This window comes from Anastrepha ludens, chromosome X (assembly GCF_028408465.1).
Source record: "Anastrepha ludens isolate Willacy chromosome X, idAnaLude1.1, whole genome shotgun sequence".
In the NCBI taxonomy this organism is placed as follows: Eukaryota; Metazoa; Arthropoda; class Insecta; order Diptera; family Tephritidae; genus Anastrepha; species Anastrepha ludens.
This window is the reverse complement of record NC_071503.1, coordinates 94183638-94190082: the sequence shown is the minus strand read 5'-3', so window position 1 is coordinate 94190082 and position 6445 is coordinate 94183638. Positions and strand designations below refer to the sequence as shown.

At 33.8% G+C, this 6445-nt stretch overlaps 1 long non-coding RNA gene across 1 annotated transcript; it reads left to right on the top strand.

The window, feature by feature from the left end:
• Positions 1-759: 759 nt before the first annotated feature.
• Positions 760-5169, top strand: LOC128869496 (uncharacterized). The gene is made up of 5 exons (XR_008455320.1): positions 760-792; positions 2761-2842; positions 2973-3228; positions 3291-3720; positions 3781-5169. It is a non-coding gene; the product is annotated as an uncharacterized LOC128869496 (long non-coding RNA).
• Positions 5170-6445: the final 1276 nt, after the last annotated feature.

Genomic DNA, 6445 nt, shown 5'->3' with positions numbered 1-6445 from the left:
TGCGCAGTGCCTTCAGCAAATCGTCTGATGCCACGGAACATGTAATACAATTCAGGTGTGCTTATTATACGCACTAAAACTTTCAGAACATATCACTGCGTTCATAGCACTAAAGTCATCTGGTGACAGGGAACTCCGTAACTTCAAAGGAAAAAACGAGTTTAAATTGTATTAATAGTAAATATGAAGTTAATGTTAATAACAAAACTTACTGTTCTTAAAAACTGTACTGGCTGCTGTTTTGCAATCCTTAGGTGTCGAGCTTTGAATAGGTTCAACTTAGTAGTACTTTTGCAAATCGCGAAGTGTCGGGAACCGACTGGCAACAATATCGAAATGCGTAAGGCGAATCTATTAAAGATGGTATCGGTAAATCAGCTGATTTACTTTTTTCTCTCGCCGCATCCCTGTGGCTTTAACCCAAGGTGGATTTATTATATGGATGGCAACAAGTGTTGGGAACCCCTGATTAGTTGTAAAAATGTTGGGAACCCCTGATTACTTGTAAAATTATTTGTTGTACTATATACTTTATGTATTTGATTCCCGCAAATTCTGTGTATGCGTGTTTGTACACAACTAGTATGTCCGCACAATAGGTAACGGTCAATGCAGAGTTCCTATTTCGTTGTTTCTTGTTCGCGTACATATTTACAAACGCGCATGTATAGAATTAGCGCTAATTTGTATGTGTCCTTCGCCGAATTTGCCGCTGCGTTAATGACTGGTTCAATTTCAAAAATCAGTCGTTAGCCAGCGGAGGGAGTGGACACACTGCGAAATAAACGCCCGGTAAGTTAAATTCGCAAGCGTAAATTTTATTCCCTCAATTTTTCACAACAAGGTATATCTATACTAGGTAGTATCATTAGAAGAGATGATTAATTCGCTTTGAGCGAATTGGCATTTCTGTCAAAAATTTGTGCCAAGGCGAATTTGCTTTGTTTACATATTTCTTTACTTCTACATTGTTATTGAAAGTATTGGTGACAGTTATATTGAAGCGAAAAAAATAAAGATTATCTGTATATAATATCATATTATTGCATTGTTGAATGCAAATATGATGAAATGTGTATTGTGCGCAAAAACGGTGGTAAGCAAAATGGGTTTTTTTCCTTTCCTTTCTTTTTGCCTTATGTGTTTCAATTTATGTTTCAGATCTTGGTATGGTAGACGCTTATGCTGCTGAAGGCGATGTGCTTGTCTTCCTATACTAAAATATGAACAGTAGGCTGAGCCTCTTGTCCATGCAGTGAAACAAGAAAACTCTACTATACCAGTACCGGTTATGGATTTCATTAGCCCCGATATGTTTGAATAGAACGCAAGTCCTTTGGTGTGTGGTGGCTTCAATTGGGGGTTACATTACAAATGAATCAATGGAATGAAGATGAACAATTTAAATGTCAACACTAACAATGGCTGGTCGCCTATTTGCGGTAAATGGACAGTGTTTCAAATAGATTGGTGCTTACGATGACGGAATGGATATCTATGGTGGTAAAAAATTGAGATATCCTTTCGAATATTGAAATATCCTAAAGAATATATCCGTGTTTGCGTGTAGGACACATTTTCTGCAATAGACGGTCCCATTCACTGCTCGATGGTAAGGATACCATGAAGCGCAAATTATTACATCCAAAATCCAAATAGTTATTAGTTTGAAATAAACTATTTTTTTATATGCGAACAAATCCACTTTTAATTTGTAAATTAGCAAACAGTTCTCCCCTGCGTGTAAACCAATTTATATACAAATGTGTTCTCCTCATAGCCACGTATCTATTTGGTATATATATGTATATATATATGTATGTATTTATATGTAGTTATATTAATATAACGCTAGCTTTGTGTAGTACAGGTCAAATGTAATTCATATAGTTATATTAGTTATCCGACAACTTCATCATATTCAACATCAATTCTATAAGCTAAGTAAAGAAATTGTAATAAAAAATACAAAAGTAGTTTGTAAACCTTTAAGCTTAAACAAAATTTGCTAATTCGACAAACTGTCCAGAAATAAATTATTTGCTTTTTTTGTATTTCAAGAATACCATTTTATTTTCTTTTGCTTATACATAGTATGTAATAAATTATTAGTTTAACGATATTTTTTAACTTAATAAAGAATTTCACAGCTGATACAGAAAACAAAATCTATTTAATTTTTAATCTTTAATTTATTTAAATAACATTTGTCGAGAATTTTTATAGCATCCCTTTATTCACTAGCTTTTCGGCAGCTTTTCAATTTGGAGTTAAGAAATCCTCATAGCAGGCGCTGCATATACATATGTAGGACGTATTCCCTTGCTTACTTGTATGTACATGAACATCACCACAACGCAGATCCTCAAATGTTGATGCTGATGAATCACATGTATAATTTGTGTCTGCAAGTTATTAATAAAATTCAAAATGTACTTTTATACTCATGTCTCCGCAAATTTCGTTTTACCTGCTCTCCATTTTAATTTAATAACAAAATTGAACACTTTGTTATTATGAATGCTGTAACTTCTTGCTCAGGTGTAAATAATAATCCTAGTTGGTCATTATTTTTACTATTAATAGCACAAATTTACTTCGAACAATTTAACGCGACACTCGAAAAATTTTGTTTGCGTTTATTTCCTATTCACAATCCAATTCGTCTTGGAAATAATTATTTTTACACTTGTACCAAAAAAGTAAGAACAAAATAAATGTAACTTTTTGTTTTTGTACAACTGCTATCACCTTGTATAGATACGCCTCGGATAGCAACCACCCAGCTGAATTATTCGCCGTAGATATGAATTCTGTCAAAATGACATGCTTTGTTTGTTTGGTATGTATACATTCATACATATGTTTACATTTGTTTTTACTGAGCTATTGGTGAAAATGAAACATTTATTCACGTATGCCAATTTATTGATTCGCGGTTGTCCTTTAATTTAATTCATTTAAAATTTAAGGAAAATTTATTGTGCCTGTATCATTGCTAAACCGTGGTGAATAATACAAAGCACTGGTTCGACTCGCTGCTTATCGAAAAGACGTACAAAGGTCCACAAGAATTGGTAATAATTTTATCTGGTTGTGGTTTATATACTGCTGCATTGAAGCTGCTTACTGGCTTCGGATTATCACCTCTTTCCATATGGGTACGCCGCATTACCAAGGAAAGCGCTAATAAAGCATGAGCATGGTCACAAGAAAATGAAATCGCTGGTGAGAAAAAGTAGTTTCTATGCAAACATTTTCTTTGCTTTATGATTTTTTCTATAATTTAGATTTACCTCATCGCAATAAAGCAACCAATATGGCCCGGTCACTGTTACAAAAACTCATTTATGATTATGAGTTAGAAAATTCTACTAGCGTACGTAAATATATAGCAAACAAGCTGCTAGGTCTCAACGCTTTTATACTGCAATGGCTATATAATGACTACAAGGTATGAAATTTGCTATAAAAACATGCATACCAAAGATGGAGAATTGTCCAGAGCTATTGTATTTGTTCGTCAAAGATAATCCCTTATTTGAAGCTGCCGAATTACCACATGCACTGTTGGGCTACAGCGCACTACAAGCGAATATTTCAGTTTTAAACATACAATTGCGATTATAAACAAAGAAATTTTGTCTGCGAAGAAATACATTAGATCTTTTGTTGCATGGATTGAACTTGAATGCAAATTCAGATATCGAGTATAAGCAGGTATGCATAACAAGAATTCGAATGATAGGCATAAATAATCATTTGTTTTTTATATCATAGCAGCTCACAGATTTAGAGGACGTCATACAGACCTGTATCGATATCACGCAGCGCACTGCAAAGGATAAAATCCAAATGGATTAAATAAAATTAATATAAATTTAAATTAAATTAAATAATTTATTTTTCAATCGATTTTTCAATGTTCAAGAACTTATGTTCTAAATACAGGTTATAAACATCAATAAATTTATATAAAATAAATTCACAAGCATGCTACAAATTTGTTGTCCAGAATTTTCAAGTGTTCAGTTTTAGATGTAAATCATAGCGATCGATTTTCCACAAAAAACATGACGCAAACATTTTTACGCAATACAGGTATGGTATGCGCATCTCAACAGTATTTAGTATGAAGTCGTCATAGTCATTATGAGGATATAGAATTACACATGTAAAAATTGCAAATTAAAAATGTGATACAAATACAATTGAGCTCAATATTACATACATTACCTTCTGTACGTAGTGAGTATTTAATTTTGCCCTTGTGTCGAAGTTTTTTTGCGTTATGTGTCTCTATTTTAAACCTTTCAGTGTCCAAACTTCACTCTCCACTTTCAATTTCACCTTATGCATGCCCGTGGCAAATTCTGAAATATGTATTAATAATTAAAACACCGTAAACGTAGATGATTTTTTTCATATCCATAAGAGCTTACAATTCACACATAAGCTACATACTAAATCTTCAATGAACTGTGGGAATTGTGGCGACTATTTATTTTTTGACTATTTCCAGCGAACGTTTCACAAGCAAATCATCCTGAAAACAAACAGCTGATTTTGAGGTGATGCTTGGACCAAAGGCAACAACAAATACTTGTAGAGTTTTATTTATATGTGGTTGATGTCACCTGTAATAAATTCGCCTTGCTGTGAGCTCAGAATAAAACAAGGCGAATTCACTTTCTGTTTTCTACTTTGCCAATACATTGTTTTGACAATCAAACGTACAAAACATTGTTGTTGGTCTAGTGCCACCACCTTTAATGGATGCGCCTTTGAAATGGGAAAACCAAAACATGAATTATGGTTCTCATGCTGCAAACAGGTACCGACGTATCGTAGTCCCTTACCGCAGCCCCTAGAGTGCACAAAATTGAGCAAAACTTATCCCGTAGGGAACAACTGCGTTCTTTTAGTTACATATTTAAACAGTACATCGGTTTGTGGGTGTATGTGTTTGGTTGTATCTACACAATGTTGCCATTGATATTTTTGCTTACACACTTTTTCACACTTCCGCGTTATCAATTACAATTTTTCATTGTTTAATGAACCAAAGCCAAGAACCAACAAATGCAAATAGTTCATTTATCTATAATTAGCATTATTCAACATTGTTTTTAAGTTATTTTAACCAAAATTAAAATTTTTCCAAGTTTATTTTGTAAATGATCTCGAAATGTACAGTTTGGCAACACGGCTCACACAGCTGTGAGGGGACTGCGTTTACGTCGTTGACTGTTTCCAGCATCAGAGTCACCTACGTAAACTTGGTATCGAAGATTTTATTGTAGGATTTTCGATAGTTCCGTAGAATCTCTCAGCTGATTGCTCTCTAGCCACACAGTGTTGCCAAGCAGTACATTTCGAAATCATTTACTAAAAAAAATTAGAAACATTTTAATTTAATTAAAATAACTTAAAAACAATGTCGAATAATGTTAATTAAAGATAAATGAACTATTTGCATTTGTTGGTTTTTGGCTTTGATTTATGAAACAAAGAAAAATTGTAACTAATAACGCGGATGTGTGTAAAAGTGTGTATGCAAAAATATCGATGGCAACATTGTGCCGATAGCACCAAACACAGGCAAACAGCTGTATGATGTAAATATGATACGATACTATGCTACGATACTGAAAAGGAAGTAATTTTTCATTTACATGGGGCTCTCATTAGTTTGATCGTAACAGCTGGCAGGAGACAGCGTTTACATCGGTGACTGTTTGCATCATAATGGTGCTCACACCTGGTTGGCGACAGTAGATAGTAAGATAGGGCATACTTTCTAGGTCTACCGTTAAATTAGTTAGACCAAGACGACAGGTGACTACATCGCAATGACGGGGTTAAGATAGCTTCTATAACAACAGAACTCGCCAGAAGGTACGAGCGGCCAGGTTTAAACATTACGATAGTTATCAAGCACATGTTATAAGCAGAGGTGAATTCGTACAGGGTATTCAGTTGGTAATTGAACTTGTAAGCGAATAAACGCAAAGAAATATAGTGATTCAGTCTTAAGCTGAACGTGTACATTTAAAGTGAAGTGTTGCAAATTAAGTAAAGCAAGTGTGTTACCATTAACTTGTGATTTTAATTGGCAATCGAACTCAGAGGAGTTATTGCAGAACATTTATTTGAATTTTAAAGTAAAAAATATATAACAGTATTAATAGTCCGACTAACAAGCAAAGCTAACTCAACTTTCGAACCATTAAGGGACTGGGGTACCACTTGTAAAAAGTATTTAAAAATTTAACTTATTTCATGGTACACAATTGTAAGGATGGCTCTTAAATCGTGACTGTTTTATTCATCATTGTCTACATTTACATTTCAGTTAGGAATTCATTTTAAAGTATATTTACATATTTAGATAAAAGAGAGTAACAGTAAGCTAAGATAATAATTTAGCTACATCGCAGGGATG